This window comes from Alexandromys fortis, unplaced genomic scaffold (genome assembly GCF_014885135.2).
Source record: "Alexandromys fortis isolate MF-2015 unplaced genomic scaffold, M_Fortis_MF-2015_v1.1 scaffold_48, whole genome shotgun sequence".
NCBI lineage: Eukaryota > Metazoa > Chordata > Mammalia > Rodentia > Cricetidae > Alexandromys > Alexandromys fortis.
The window spans coordinates 3454475-3469216 of NW_026067947.1; the positions used below are offsets into that span (position 1 = coordinate 3454475).

Sequence of the window (14742 nt, forward strand, 5' to 3'; positions counted from 1 at the left end):
CCGGGTCGGGGCTACTCGCACCAGGCGGCCACCAAACGCTGACGCTGGGCACTCAAAGTTGCGACAGGCGGCCTGGGCTTATTGATCGCTCTGCCCGAGCGGGTGTGAGCGAGCGCAGAGGCGCGAGGGGCCAAGGGGGAGGCGAGCTCATCCGTGCGGCCACCATCACACCCCACGGTGACTTATGCAAATGAATCCAAGGGTGCGGGCGCCTCCCGCGCTTCCTCCAGCCCGGTGCCCAGTGCGGCCCCCACCCACGCAGAGCCTGGGCCCCGACTCGGGAGCGAGTCGAGAACAAGAGGGTTGGGGGAGATGCACGTGGAGCCTGGAGGTGAAAAGTAGGAATTTTTTCTTTTTCTTTTTTTTTTTCTTTTGCTCTCTTTTTTTTGTGCTGGTTGTTGTTGTTGTTGTTTAAAGTGGCGGAAACAAGACAGGAGGCGGCTTGGGAAAAAAAAGTGGAGCAGAAATGGAAAAATACGAACTCACCCGCGGCAAATGGTCTCTCGGTGCAAACTAAGGTGTTTTCGGGGGCCTTTCCCCGCGCGCGCCCACTCCCGCCCGCGCGCGCCCCCCGCTCACACACTCACCCGCGCACACGCGCGCACACACACGCACTCGCGGGCGAGGGCCGGGCCGCGAGCACAGCGTGCAGCTGCCACACAATAAATAACAATAGATTCCTCCGCTTGGGACTCCTTCCCGAGCCGCGCCAGCGTTGCAGCCGCGAGGCGCCCCCCAACCCGCCCCTGCCCCTCGCTGGGCCCAAGCCTCTCCATGCACGCCCTCGAGGCCCCCGCGACCCCCCGAGAGCGATCTACACCTCGATGCGGCGCCCTTGGGTTGCCTGCCCCCTCCCCCCGCATCCCGGAACAAATAAATAAATAAGGCGCGGGCGAGAGGCCATCGCGTCGCGGAGGGAGATGTTGTTATTTTTTGCTGTTGTGCGTCCCTGACGTCACATCCACCTGCTGGGTAAACAACAGGGCTCGCAGAAGAAAAAAAAAATCGCAATTGCCAAGTGAGGGACATGGGAGGGGAAGAAGGGAGGAAGACAGAGCCCCGAAACCCTGGACGGGAACGCCACAACAGATCCCAGGCAAAAGGAGACTGGATGAAAAAACTGGAAAATGAGGGGCCTGAGGTAGAAGGGGTCCCCTTAGAAGAGGGGGAGAGGGACCCATTCGGACCCAGGGAAATGGAGTGAAGGAGTGTCAGCAGCTAGGGACACTGAGAGACGATTAGCCCGGTTCTGAGCTAAAAAATCCTGGAGAGAAGAGGACAGGCGGGGATGGAGTTTCCTCCAGTTAAAAGTGAAAGTGCTTCGCCTGGGTGACAGTTGGAGCGGAGGGCGTCAGGGGCGGCGTTCCAGCCCCGCGCCTGCTCTTGGGTCCTCCCTCGGTCTCTCCCCTCTCTTTCTGCACTTTGTCCAATGAAAGCAGGCGAGTTCGGAAGGTGAAAGTTCAGCTGAAGGACAAACCCCTGATTGCGAGGAAACAGAAACCCCTCCAGCCAGGGGGATTTTCCCCTGCATCACGGAATCGGGAGAGAGTGGTGAGAGCAAGAACTTACTCCCTCAGGCCTTGTCAGCCTCTGCAGGAATGTTGTCCCTGTCGCCGGGTCCACTTAGGGAGGGGGGGGCAAGTGGCTGCGGGGAGAATTGTGTTTTCGCCTCGGCTCCTCTTAGGAAAACACCCGGGGGCTAGCATGTCAATCACTTGTTTAACACAAATTACCTGCTCTCTCCAACATCAGTCACGTGAGGAAAAAGCTTTGTGCAATTCTTTGGAAAGGTGGGAAGGTGAGATTTTTTTTCTTCTTGCTGTTCTGAAGTTTGGTTGAGTTCTGTGAATTTAAATAAGTATCCAACGAGCCCAAAAGAAATGTTTTTGAAATATAAATAAAAATGCATAAGACAAAAAGCACTTTTATCAACATAAATAGGCAGGGAAGCTGATTTCTCATTTCCAGCACAGGACTTTGAAACCGGACCTTTGTGGCTTCTAGTGAACAGAAATTATTTTGGGGTTCCCCCAAAGCACTTAAGGAGCTAGGCATGATTACTGCCTTCTGCATCCCGAGGCTAACACATGTAAATAACACCTCGACTCAGTTATAATAGGCTGTCTTGGATAAAGACTTTTGACAAATATTAAATTTTCATTTGCAGAATTTAGATCGAAGCTGGAAAGAGGTGAGACTACCATTTAAATTTATATCCTACGTTTGGAAATTAAATAATTAGCAACAAAACCATTCACTGATATCGCCAGAGAGAAGCAGTGTGTACTGAGTAACGGAGCCTGCTGGAATTCATGCTGTAAAACAGTTCATGCCAAACAGACAAGACTGGCCACCCCATTAGAAACTATATATGTGAAGCATATTTTGTGTTCTGTTAAGGGTCCATGTTTTCTTTGTTAGGTCATTAGTACATGTTCTGTAATATTCCGGACCATACTTTAAAATATACATGTATAGTAAGTTCTTGTCTTCCAGACTCTCACAGGCCACTGCAGACAGTAATAACATGTAATATTTATCGAATGCTTGTGATGGCCTAGACTGTGATCTAAACTGTTTGTGACAAGTTAGTTGATAGTCTCACAAAACCGTGGACACCGCTGGAAAGTCCATATTTGGAATTCACGTGGAGTTAAACAGGAATCTGTGGGGGGAAACACTGTTCTTAATTTCTGTGATGGTCCTGCCAAATATAACTTATGTATGGTATGTAGCTGGTTGTACAATTGGAACTGCAGGGAAATAGGACATCTCTGTGCGTAGTCCATAAAGAAGAATTCCTACTGTGATCTTGTTTATCAGACGCAGCCATGGTTTGTATTGTTTTCGTAGGGCCTTTTTTTTTTTTTCCAATTACAACTGTACCAACAATGAAATCCTTAGCTTGCTGCTGATCTTGGTCTGAATTTTAACTGCCTTTAAATTCTGCCTTCACTTACAAGAAGAGGCTAAAGACAGACTGACAACACATTTTGCAGACAAAAGGATATCCTGGCTGTAAATCCCATAATATATGGCACTGTTTGGGGATATGATACCGTCTGATGTGCAGGCTTATTGGAGAACCCCACGCCCATTTGGTTAACATTAAAGAAACACTTGACTATGTCTTAACTTACTGTCCACTTTGAATACTGCCACGTTGCCTTCACAGGAAACAGGTTTCTAATTTCTTTATCAGTAATCAACTGAAAGTTTCTTTTTGTCAAATTAAAGGAAGAAGGATTTTGTGTGTGTGTGTTGATTTTTCTTTTAAATAAAGGGCATGGGGGTAGGACGCCACCTTTTGGTGATAAAACAAATAGAAATCCCTTTTTAGACCTGCTGCTGACATCACTGTAGTTTTAATTACACCAAGTCAAGGGTGCTTGTCCTCATTTCCTTATGTATTCAGTAGTGGGGGGGGGGTGCACAATTAGCTAATTAAAATTAACCAAAGTCAGTGCTTCCCTAGAGGGACCAGTATGTGTCCCTGCCCTGCCACATACTGTGAAACCAAACATGAAATTCATTCTCCAAATACTGTGTCAATGCACACATATGCACAGTTGGGAAAAAGGGAGGAGCCTGGACATTTGTCCCAAAGGAGATGCTGAATGCTCTGGGAAGTTTACAGCTAAAAAAAAAAAAAAAACCAGAATCACACAATTTAGTGTTTGTACATTCCTGAGTTTGTTATAGCTCTCGAATAATATACTTCATTCACAGGAGTGCAGCTAGGACGCCAATTGTCATCAATATTTTCATTTACTTTAACTGTTTCTTTTTTTTTTTCTGTTACATTGTGTGGGAAACCTTTATCTCTTCCCCCCTAAGTTAAATATAAGCACAGTGGAAAGAAAGTCACCGAATGCTCTTTGTAAGCGTTTCAAAAGAAAAATTAAAAAAGTGAACTTCAAAAGAAAATCCCTGACAAGAGTGTTCAGCTGTCATCACTGAAAATCCAGCCCCACCCCTTTTGACAATTTGAAGGATGGCCTAGCGACTGGAAGGGAATGTGGTTGTCAATACGCTATGCAAGCTGATGGTAGCACTCCCACAGTGGGAAAAGGCTGTGTAGTCCCAGCACCACCAACTGCAGGTGGCAAGGTCAGGCTAGGGCACGGAAGCCATTCTCCAAGGCCAAATCACTAACAGTGGTCTGGGTAGGGTTAGAAGCCAGGCACCACATCTTGTCTTTCTGTTTCACAGTCCTGCCTAACAAAGGTACAAATTGTATAGTAAGCAGATGTCCTGATCCCCCACAAAACCCCACCCTCGATATCCCTTTACAGATGGTGGAGAAACTGAGGTCACAGTGAGTCACGTTCAGGTCTAGCCTCCCTCTCGCCCTTTCTCTGAGTGTGGGTAAACAGGGAGGTGAGGCATGTGTGGCCTGTTCTCTGAAGGCTAAAACTGTTTCCTTCCAAGATGAAACTGGTTGGTGACCAGCATGTGCTTCACCGGAAGTGAACAGAGAGGAGCCACAATCTGTGCCTTGGTATCCCTGTCATTCCCTATACACCACCAGCAGGAGGGGTCTCGTTTTACCATATACAACATTACTCGGCAAAGAGAGACAAGTTCAGAGCCCAGGAAAGTGAGTCAGGGAATGTGATGAGCCCTGTTGCACGGAGTTTCCCTACAACTAACTGGATAGGCTCAGCTTTTCATCTGGTCACAGTAGTGCTGCCTCCTCTGGTGTCCCACATAGGGGATGCCAGCCAGTCTCTCTCTCTCTCTCTCTCTCTCTCTCTCTCTCTCTCTCTCTCTCTCTCTCTCTCTGTGTGTGTGTGTGTGTGTGTGTACATGCATGCAGAGGCTAGAGGTCAGTCTGTCCTTCAGAAGCAATCCACCTTGGTTTTTGAAGTGAGATCTCTCCTTGGTCTTCCTATCACCACATAGGCTAGGTTAGCTGGCCAGTGAGCCCCAGGTATCCATCTGTCTCCACCTCCCCAGTGGTGAGATTATAGCATGATACTCAGCTTGGGGGAGTGCATATATGAATCTGTGTATGTGAATGGACAGGCTCATTCTCATTCATGTGGAAGCCAGAGTTGGTTGTCTTCCTCTAACTGCCTTACTGCCTTGAAATATTCTCTCATTGAATCAGAGACCCAACTTCACCCCCAACCCTTGCCTCTGCTTCAGTTGGGGTGGCCATCTCACCAGCTCTCTAGATCCCCCTGTCTCTGCCCTCTATGCCGGGATGACAGGCATGGGCAGCTACGGGCAGCTTTTATGTGGCCATTGGAAATCCGAGTTCAGGGACTTAGTCTTGTCAAGAAAGCACTGAGTGATCTCCCCAGTCCTAGCCCTGGCTCTTTGATTTTTCACGACAGGAATTCTCTGTAAAGCCTTGGCTGGCCTGGAACTCATTCTGGAGATCAGGCTGGCCTCACACTCAGAGATCCGCCTGCCTCTGCCTCCCAAGTGGTGAAATTTAAGAAAAAAAAATACGTGTTCTGGGAATCAGACTCAGGTCTTCATGTTTGCACAGCTAACCAACTAAACTATGTCCCTAGACCCTCACAAAAGACTTGTATTCCTCACTATCTCAGAAGCACAATTCTGTAGACATACAAATATGGGCTGTAAATATATCTATGCTTCTCTAAATTAGTGCTTGTGAACAGGGGCTTGCCCATAACGGGACCAGTTAGTTGGTTTATCATGCACTGCAATGCCCAGTAAAGACTTCTGTCAAACACCTTTACTCTGAGATTCCAGCATCCTCCCTCAGCATTCACAACGCAATGTTTGTGACCTTAGAGATAGGTAACGGGGAGCGGCTCAGCCTGCAGCGTGCATCTACTACAGGCGCTAAAAGGATCAATACAGCCATACTCTGTAAAATGAGACATAACTTTCCTGTAGCTGGAGCATACTTCAGTGTGTATCAGAAGTGCAAGCCGGGCGGTGGTAGCGCATGCCTTTAATCCCAGCACTTGGGAGGCAGAGGCAGGCAGATCTCTGTGAGTTCGAGACCAGCCTGGTCTACAAGAGCTAGTCCCAGGACAGGCTCCAAAGCCACAGAAAAACCCTGTCTCGAAAAACCAAAAAAATAAAATAAAATAAAATAATAAAAAAAGGGCAGAGCACAAAGGGACAGGAGAGATGGGTCAGCAGTTGAACATTGGCTACCCTTGCAGAGGACCCTAGTTTGATTCCTAGCACCTGCTTTAGGCAATACACAACAGCCTGTAACTCCAGCTTCAGAGATCTGATGCCCTCTTCTGGCCTCCATTAGAACTGCATTCAAATGCATGAACTCTCTCCCCGTCTCTCTCTCTCTCTCTCTCTCTCTCTCTCTCTCTCTCTCACACACACACACACACACACACACACACACACACACACACAGAGAGAGAGAGAGAGAGAGAGAGAGAGAGAGAGAGAGAGAGAGAATTTAAAACAAACCAAAGGACGTTCTAAATATATCATTTTAAAAGCAGATGAGGCTGGGAAGGGGATCAGTCAGGAAACTGCCTACTGTGCAAGCATGGGGAACCGAGTTCAATCCCCAGCACCCATGAAAAAAACCAGATATGGCAACATGTACTGATTACCTCAGTGTTGGGGTGGGAGAGAATAAGAAAGCCTCTGGGATTCTGGTCAAATCAGGGAGGTCAAGGCTCAATGGAAAACTTGGCAAATAATAAATAAATACAGTTGTGATTGAAGAAGACACCCACCATCCACCTTATCCACCTTGAGTATGGCATACAAATGCGTGCATACACATACACACAAATTGCAAGGCATGGTGGCTTATATTTGTAATCTCAAACTCAGTAGGGCAAAACAGGAGGATTGTGATTTGGAAGCCAGCCTGGGCTACATCAAAAAAAAAAAACTTGCTGGTTGAAGGGAAAAGCAGAATCTCCGAAGCCCCTGCCAACCTACAGAATCAAGGGCTTCATTTTTAAACTAAGCTCCAGCTGAGCCCCGCGCGGATGCAAGCCGAGGAGGCATGACCTCTTTCATAACAACTCACGTCTCAACAGATAGTTTTGTAAGCTGTGTGTGCCCTGCCTGGTTCTCCAAACAGGCTTCTTTGGTAAAACTTGGTTGGTTTTTTGTTTTTCAAACCACTTGCGAAGTTAAGCTACTAAATCACCTATGTAAACCATGATTAATTCCTTTGACATTAATAACAGAGTGACTTCTCTCTCCTCTTACCCCAAAGAGCCTGCTAATTGTCCTCCGATTGTTTACCTTTGTATTGTTTTATGAGAGCCCAGAGAAAGATGGAAAATATCCCCCCCCCCCACCAGCCCTGAAACAAATGCCAGGCGGGCTTTGGAAAGGGTGAACACATGCATGCTATGACTACACCTTGTTAGCAGAAGGGCTTTGCTGTCTTTGTTTTGTTTTCTTTTTTATGGAAGGGATGACGCCTCCATAATTATAGGTGTTGCTGTTTAAAACTCAGAATGTTTTCCAAACCACCAAAGGGTCACGCCTCCAGCAACCCAAAAGCCATGCAGCTCTCTTTCTCTCTTCTCTAAACAGTTGATAGAGACACCTCTGAGCATGACTAGGTTTACATCAAGTATAATGAGGGGCAGAGGGACCACATCCAGGTACGGTTGCTTCCTGCATAAACATAAAGGAACCACAGGCAAGCCCCACCTCCCCGGATCCTGGTGGGTTCTTAATCTATGAAATTCTCAAAGACAGGCAGTTCACCCTCCGAACAAGACAACGGGTTACTATTGTTAAAACCCCCCAAAAATAATTAAAAGCATTGTTTTAATACTATCCTAAGGCGGTGCAATTAAGTCAGGGTGAGTAATTGTGTATCTGAATTCAAAATAAGATTTTGCATGTAGAGCAAAGTTCTGATGGTAATCTCAGAGAAGTGTCTTGGCTTATATTTCCGAGACACAAGTGCCAGCTCAGCGTTACAAAAGGCATTGTAAGAAGGCTGGAGACAGAAGGTGTTTGTGGAAAAGAAGCAGGCAGGTCTGCCCACCTTCAGGGAATGGCAAGGCTGTATGTTCCAAGTGGTAGAAGAGTTTAGGAGGGACAGGCGAGGAGCCAATATTTTTATTGGTTAGAACATCTGAACATGGAATTGTTTGTTGTTATTATTTAAGTAAGGTTTACAAAATAACTATCCAGGGAGGCTTCTTCATTATCCCCTCCCCTGGAGGTATTCCTGACCTATTACTGAAAACAAAACAAAACAACAACAACAACAACAAAAACTTTACAAACATCAAAATCTGGTTTGCCAAAGGCTGAATCCTGTGGCACTGGACTGGAATGGAAGATATTGATATGGACAGTGTTCTTAAAATCGACAATCCCAGGTTAAAGGGATACAGAAATCAGTCCAGATGTATAGGCACGGGAGAGTTGGCATGCAAACACTTTCTAGTTTTGTCTAGTTTTGTCTACTGGCACAAGTCAGAAACTACCACACCCTGATAGCAACGAGCACACCTGATAAGCAGCCCAAGCTTAGTCTCTAAATACCCTTTTCCAATGAAAGAAAACAGGTCTTCACGAAGATCGGAAGGGGTAGGGATACTTGGAGTATCTCATAGTGAGTCCTAGGGGCAGAGGAAGGAGGAGCTTTAGGGGGAGGGCACAAGATTGCATCCATCCCAAGGATGAGATGTCTTGAACAAGGAAAGAAATAGCTATAGGACTTCATCTATATGGAGAGGTGTATGACACCTCTCTAGATGACTGGAGGGCCAGCACTCTGTGTCCATGTACGGGTAACACTGACAGCCCTGACTACAGAGCTCAGTCAGGAGGCTAGTGTTTGTGAAGGAGTCGGGAGGAGGCTAATGTTTGTGAAGGAGTCGGGACTGGCAAATTTGAGTCCACAGGGCCTCAACAAAAGAGGCAAGTGCTGGTGACCGCTGTCACCCAGACAGCCCAGGGCAGGAAGTCTTTACGGAGAGGCAAGAAATCCAGATTTTTGCCTAACTGCTTTTCAGTTTTCAAATTTTAACTAAGCCAGATCAATATAAGCCACAGAGCATACTGAGCCCCATACACTCACTGTTTATGATGCCCATGTTTTGGGGAAGCAATTAACCATGTCAGTTTAGTATGACAAGCTTTGTTCCTTAAATGAATAAGGTGAAAACAGCCAAATGAAGAGAAACATATGAAGAATACATTTGGATATTCATAAGTTCCTTCCAGTCATGAATAAGTTGTTCCAAGTACCCTGATGAGGGAGGTTATCTACAGTATTGTTTTGAGATAGTCTTGCTATGTAGCCCAGCCTAACCTCAAATTCACCACCCTCCTGCCTCTGCCTAAATGCTGAGACTACAGGGATGTGCTAACACTAGGTCCTGAATCACGTCATCAGATGTACATCCTGCGTCTATGGCTACCTACCGTCTACTTTCCAATCAGTGAAGAGCCATGAAGTTGAGTCACTGCTTCCTAGAACTTGAAGATGCACAAAAAATTCAAACAAGGTCATAACATGAAGGCGTGTGTGTGTGTGTGTGTATGTGTGTGTGTGTGTGTGTGTGTGTGTGTGTGTGTGTGTGCATGAATGTGGAGGGAGGTTAGAAGACAGAGTTTCTTTCTGACTTGGAATTCCACTGAGTAACTGAGGCTGGCCGGCCAGAGAGCTCCAGTTAATTGCTTGTCTCCACCTCCCCAGTACTGGAATTTCAGGTATGGGCACATGCTAAGAGACCTGGCTTTTTTATGTGGGTTCTAGGGACTGGACTTGTGTACTAATGCTAGCAGGTAAAACATCTGACCTACTGAACTGTTTGCCCAGCCCAAGATGAAAGCCTTTAGAGAAGTATCCAGAGGAGAAGGACCATGTCTGGAAGGACAGTGCAATGAACAGCCCTTGCAGATGACATCCGCTCACTGAACACGTAGAATTTTATTACAGCAGGTCAGAGTCATATAGATTCTCTGCTCTTAAGGGCAGTGTCTGCAAGCTTGTTGTGGGGTTCTTCCTACCAGCTACAGATTTAATGCCCCAGAGTATGGCACTGCAAATCTCAGAAACTTCTCAGACGTTTGTCTTCTGCATCAGAAACCCCAGACTCCATTAAACACTTCCGGGGTAAGAGACCCAAGGACCCAATTCTTTATGCTTCCAACATTGTTCTTTCACAGTAGCCAGTATCCTTTTCTAGAACAATTCAAGAGATAAAGCCAAGCATAATTCTCCCCAGTGAGGCTGAAGTCTTTAGACCCTGGAGATGAGAGTCACCTCTCCAAGTCTACCAACTTTGCCGTATCCAAATGTTGGGAAGGGGCCATCTGGTTCTGATGAACATAAAAACAGAAGAGAAGCTTAACAAAGGGCAAGACTCAAAGGAGCGAATCAGGATGTCACAGCATCGTCAAAGTTTCCCACACGTCATGAACTCTAATAGCCTCTGTTTCCACAGACGGAACTCGAGTCTTCACAAGGTTAGCTGAAATGCCTAAGAATAAGAAACGGTACAGTCTGGGCTACTGGACAACTCCCATACCTACCAAAAATGCCAGCTCCAGTTGTGTCTAGGCAGCACATCAAGATGAATGAGTTCCTCGCCTTGGCGATGGCATCCCAAGGATGGAGCAGGACGCTGAGAGCATACCACACTTTGTGGTGTGTTCCCTAAAGGCTCAGCTAGGCTTGAATCCCAGGAATTCTGACTCTTAGTGAATTTACTTGGGAAGAGTCCTAGACTGGGATCATCAGAAATAAGTGGTGTGTGTGTGTGTGTGTGTATGTATGTATGTGTGCGTGTGTGTGTAAAAACACATGTATATGCATGTAAATACATGTTCACCTATAGACAAAGAACAACTTGGCTGTCATTCTTCATTTGCTATCTGCCTTGCTCTTTGAGACAGAGTTCCTTAGTGGTCTGGAGCTTGCCAAATTGGCTAGGCTTGCTGGCCAGAGAATCCTAGGGATCAACCTTTCTCTACCCTCAACCCCAAGACTTATAAACATGTGCCATCAAGTCCAGCTCCCCCCCCACAAAGGTTCTGGGGATTGAACTCAGGCCCTTCTGTTTGCTTGACCAACTGAGCCATCTCCTCAGCCCTATTTTCAGATCGTGCTCAGAGAAGTTAACCAGGCACAGAAAGACAAATACCCCTCACCAATTCTTCATTCAAGAATAAAATAGAGCGAGACATAGTAGCACAGACCTGTGATCCCAACACTTAAAAGGCAGAAGCAGGAAGATTAGGAATTCAAGGTCAGCCTTGGCTACATAATAAGCTTGAAGCAAGCCTGGGCTGTGTGAAACTCTATCTAGAAGAAGAAAGAGACCGAAGGAGGAGGAAGGAGAAGAGGAGGAGAAGGAGGAGGAGGAAGAAGAAGAAGAAGGAGAAGGAGAAGGAGAAGGAGAAGGAGAAGGAGAAGGAGAAGGAGAAGGAGAAGGAGAAGGAGAAGGAGAAGGAGAAGGAGAAGGAGAAGGAGAAGAAGAAGAAGAAGAAGAAGAAGAAGAAGAAGAAGAAGAAGAAGAAGAAGAAGAAAGAAGAAGAAGAAAAGGGAGAAGGAAAAGAAATGAAAAGCAGAGGGAGAGATGGGTGGTGAGCCTTAATTTCATCAGACCAGGAAACCAGCACAGAAGATTTTCCCTCCTTAGCAGGGAAATTCCCTGGGAGCTGGGCTAGCTTCCTCAGGTCTGACTTTCAGCCTTTTTCATTGCCTTGTGGAGCCAGATAAAATTTTGGTTTGGGGTCATATGCATTGTAGGGGTGCTGAGCAATATAGGTCTGGTACCTCCAGTTGGAGTAATCAAAAATGTCTCTAGACCTAGCCAAATACCCCTAAAGGTCAAAATTGCCCTATGGTAAGAACCACTGCTTTGGAGGACCCCACAGCAGACAGGCTCTCTGGCCATCAGAATTCCAGTCCTGGCCAAAGGTATTTATCTGTTCACTTCCCCTCCCAGGAAGAGCAGCGGCCAGCCTGTTTCTATCTGTAATTGAGTAACCGGGCCATTTCCTTTGCGAGCAGACTTAGCTGGGGAAGAGGCTGTTTGCAGTTTGCACAGAGCTTTGAGGTGGGCTCCGCTGTGTGGGCTACCAACCATTTCCAGTTTGGCAACCTCCTGCCAGCAGAGCTGGTCCCATCCTCAGGAAGCCGATTTTATGAGAGTCTGTGACGTAATAAACAAAGTCCAATGTGTGGTGAGCCTCAATCGACAACCCAAATACAGTACGGGAAGTGGCAACCAATGGAATCTGGTCTAGGGTATGGCCTCTTTAAAAGTCCTGATTAAAGTTCCCCTTTCCCTGAGAAGCCTGGGGCCTTCTCAGTTCCAGGGTAAAAGGCTTCAAAAGTGACTGGACAGATTTTCTGGGGCGGGGTCATCTCTTCTCACCTCCTCCCTTTACTGGTCCCGTCTCTGGGGCTGCTGAGCAACAAGCATTGCCTAACTGAAGCTGCCGTCCTAATGAGTGGTTGCGGAAAAGTTGAGGCGAAGGCTAGTCTGAAAGAGGAACTTACAAAAAGTAATTTCTTCCCAAGGCGCTGGTTGACCTTAGCATCTAAGGCTGCAATAGAAAGGATAGAAAGAACCTGAGACTTTGGAGGGGTCCTCTCCCGAGAAGCAGAAGCAGGTCACCTGCCAGGCCCCTCCCAACAGCAGGATAGATAGCACTGTCTGTCTGTCTGTCTATCTATCTATCTATCTATCTATCTATCTATCTATCTATCTATCTATCCTCAGTCACTGCTCAGCAAACAGCCAGGGCTGCTTACTTAGTGCCCGCACCACTGACAGCTACAGAACAGGAGTGAATGAAAAACAGAAACCCCTTGCCTTCCGAGGGGATTCTGTCTTGGTGAACTATGCCATTGTTTTTAATGAAGCATTTTCTGTGTAGGGTATGTCGTGTACATTTGTGGGGTGGGAAGATGCATGTACATACACGTAGAGGCCGGAAGTCAATCTTGCATGTTGTTCCTGGGGAGCTGTCCACTTGTTCACTTTTCTCTTTTTTTTTTTTTTTTTTTTTTTTTTAACAGTGCCTCTCCCTGGCCCGGAACTCAGCAAGTAGGCTAGGCTGACTGGCAAGTAAGTCACAGAGATCCTCCTGTCTCTGCCTCCCCCAGTGCTGGAATTTCAAGTACACACTACCATACCTAGCTTTTCTTTTCTTAAGCATCTCCCCAGTGCTCCCCACCCCCACTCTTTCCATAAATAAGAAACTCAAAGTGTTCATTGTTAATATAAACAGATCAGATCAGCAAACGGATACCAAATAAAACTTGTAGGGTTAACTGGAGCAAACAGATGACAATGGTGAGGCGGTCCAGAACATACCACAAAGGCATCGAAAAGGCAATTTACCAACAATGGCAGATAAAAGCCAGGCCACGGGGATCTGTGCCCTCAGCACACCTGGAAACCCTGACTCAGAAAAGAAAGTAGTAGCAAAAAAATACTTAGGGGGCAGGGCAGGTATAAAACGAGGGGGAGAGAGGCAGAAAGGTGCTGAGGGAGGAGTGGAGGTAGATGATTAGGATAAGGGTTGGGGATAGAGAGGAGGGAACGAGGGAGGGAACGAGGGAGGGAGGGAGGGAGGGAGGGGGGAGAGAGGGAGGGAGGGAGGGAGGGAGGGAGGGAGGGGGGAGGGAGGGAGGGAGGGAGGGAGGGAGGGAGGGAGGGAGGGAGGAGAGAGGGAGGGAGGGAGAGTAGCTCAGTTGCATGCTAGCTGTAACACTGCATTGAAGAGCTCCAAGTCTGGAGAGAAATGGGGGATGAAGATTATGGGGCTGGCGTACCTACAACACTCCAACTGGCACAACAAAACCATCCCTTCCTCCAGGCAACAGAAAATAACCTCTTCTGCAAGCTTGTCTCAGCACACAGAGCAGCAGAAGGCCGGAGAGGCCAATCAAATCTTCCCCGCTCTCTCTAGCAGGTGCCAGGGCAGTGGGAATCTTATACTCCAGGGGAACACACTGTGGATTTTTTCTGGGTCAGAATTCAGAAGTTCGAATTCTGGGCGAGCGATGATAATGGTCGGTATCATTTATATTGTGGTCCCCAAGGAAGATGCGGAATCGGAGCTCCAAAAGCATCGAGCCAGGCTGGCCAGCTGTTGGCCTGGTGGAGCACTAGACTGCCTCAGAGGTCACATGCTTCCCCCAAGGCTTGCCAGCCGAGAACCCGCTCGCTTGTTTGTGTCCATCTTCCTGTAAACAGTCTGGTCTCCTTCCAGGGGAACAGAGCTAATGTAAGCAGAGCAAATACACACACATGCTACCAACAGGGACCCAGCCTGGCATCTGAGAAAGCCAGATTTTTCTAGGGCAAGGAGAGGCTTACAGAGGAAGAACCTGGCTTTTCTCAGGGTTTCAGCTCCTGCTGAGGACAGAATAATACGTTTGAAAGACTCACAGGAGCCCTTTCGTTAGGGAGCAATGCTAAAATTGGCTCTTCCCGTTTTGTTATAAAAGAAAAACAGACCTTCGGAGTCTATTCTGTCTGGCATTCTTATGGTCTTCTAAAATTCACTCCCTTTCAGGACCACTCCGAGTGAGACAATAATAGAATATGTCTATGTTATGTACTAATGGCACAATGATTCTGTGCGGTCGGGACTGTGCTAGGGAGGTTGGTGTGTTCCTCTTTTTTTTAAAAAAAAAAATATTTATTTACTTATTCTGTATACAAGTGTGTTCCTCTTCTTAATTTTATATTATCATATTATTGCATTGCATATATGTGTAGGGGCGTGCATGCCAGGAACATGCATGGAGGTCTGAGGACAGCATTGGGGATG

The 14742-nt window shown here is 46.9% G+C and overlaps 1 protein-coding gene and 1 long non-coding RNA gene across 3 annotated transcripts in view; one reads left to right on the top strand and one right to left on the bottom strand.

Annotated features, from left to right (window-relative positions):
• Foxp1 (forkhead box P1) overlaps positions 1–735 on the bottom strand; it is a 622100-nt gene extending 621365 nt beyond the window's left edge. The window contains exon 1 of one of the 2 annotated variants that reach the window (XM_050149366.1): positions 487–735. The gene's annotated coding sequence lies outside the window, so the exon portion shown is untranslated. The remainder of the gene's footprint in view (positions 1–486) is intronic. The other variant, XM_050149370.1, reaches the window with a different exon arrangement.
• A 936-nt stretch (positions 736–1671) lies between these two features.
• On the top strand, positions 1672–3251 carry LOC126506088 (uncharacterized). Its single transcript, XR_007593102.1, has 2 exons — positions 1672–1798; positions 2168–3251. It is a non-coding gene; the product is annotated as an uncharacterized lncRNA (long non-coding RNA).
• Positions 3252–14742: the final 11491 nt, after the last annotated feature.